The following is a 1818-nucleotide window of genomic DNA, read 5'->3' as shown; positions in this document are numbered from 1 at the left end:
ATTGAATAATGCAAAAGGAGAGCAAGAGACACTGTTTATTGGCCTGGCATAAATAAGGACATTGAGAACATGATAGGCAAATGTGACACATGTCAGAAACACCAAAACAAACAAGCAAAGGAATCAATGATCGTAGCTGACTTACCAACAGCACCATGGCAAAAGGTTGGTATGGGCCTTTTTCATTTGAATGGTAAAGACTTTCTATTAGTGATTGACTACTATTCTAACTATCCTGAGATGGTGCTGCTCTCAAGCACATCAGCAAGCAGTGTCATAATGCATGTTAAATCCATGTTCGCCAGACATGGGATTCCCAGGATTGCCGTTAGCGACAATGGTCCGTGCTTCAACTGTAAGGAGTGGCAACAGTTTGCAGCACATTATGACTTTCAGCACATCACATCCAGTCCTCTGTATGCTCAGTCAAATGGTAAGGCAGAGAAAGGTGTTCAAGTTCTCAAACAGCTACTGAAGAAAGCAACAGAAAGCAAGTCTGATCCTTATCTCGCCCTGCTGAACTACCGAGCCTCCCCTTTAGACTGTGGTTCTTCACCTGCTGAACTCCTAATGGGTCGCAAGTTGCGCACCACGCTACCCTGCTGTGCAAAAGAAAAGCAGAGTAAGGAACTGAGACAGAGACTTCAACTGTTAAAGCTGAAACAGAAATCACACTATGACAAGTCATCCAAAACTATGAAACCATTGACAAGGGATGATGTTGTCAGGATTGAGGATCCAAATGCATGGAACAGGAAAGCTACAGTTCTTGAGGAAGTAGGACCAAGGTCATACACTGTTAGAACTGAGGAAGGACAGATTCTCAGGAGGAACCGCCGTTCCCTCCTGAAAATACAAGAAACTATCCAAGAGCAAATCGATGACAATGCCGCAACTGAATCTTGTCACTCACCACCAGAACAATCTAACACAAACACACATACAGGCTCTCATGCAAACACATCAGACCTACCTGTGCTGAGAAGATCCACACGTGAAGTAAAAAAAGCTTGATAGACAAAGAATGAGTACAAAAAAAACTATAATAAAAGAATGAAAAGCTTAGAGTTCATAAAGTAAAGCTTTGAAGATGTGTTGACTGTTGTGAAGATGTTTAAAAAAAAACAATTCATTCGAAGGTTTATAGAGCACTAACAAAAGTGTTACTGATATCATCTTTTTCGTTTTTCTTGAAAGTTGATTGATATTGATTTTGTTTAACCTCAAAGGAAGGGGGATGTAATGATATGCAGTAACATGTCATTCTAGAATGGTACACTAGGTGTAGCTGTATGTTTTAGTAGTGGGCTACATCTATATGGGTTGTCTTGTTTTACACGAGGCACTGGTCGAGGGAGTCAACATGACTACTGCATACAAGTCAACATGGCTGAATAAATAACTAGCACAAGCTAGCTGTTCATAATAAAAACGTCTATTTATTTATGAACATAACAGGTGCCCAAGATGGCATCCGTGCCTCGTGGCAGAAAGCCTGCGGGTCTCCAAAATGGATTCTGCAACCCAGGCTGTTTGAGGTAAATCGAAATTAAGGCTGCAGGTTTCCTGTGAAAAGAACTTTGTGATTTGGGAACCAGACAAACTGTGAATTATGTATTAGGCCGAATTAGAGGCAGATCTGAATTCAATGAGGCCTACAGTTAAAGCCATCAAACAGTCTGCATACATAATCGGAAACAGATTAAACACATCCATCGAGGCTGGACGCCCATCAAGGACTTTCAGGACAATACGAGTCCACTATTGGGCCGGTAGATGCAATTACCGGCCATCTAAAAACACGTCAGTATAGATTGC

Source organism: Somniosus microcephalus, chromosome 7 (genome assembly GCF_052327205.1).
Source record: "Somniosus microcephalus isolate GS21.2 chromosome 7, FLI_Smic_1.0, whole genome shotgun sequence".
Taxonomy (NCBI): Eukaryota; Metazoa; Chordata; class Chondrichthyes; order Squaliformes; family Somniosidae; genus Somniosus; species Somniosus microcephalus.
The sequence above is the reverse complement of the archived record's forward strand: the minus strand, read 5'-3'. Positions refer to the sequence as shown.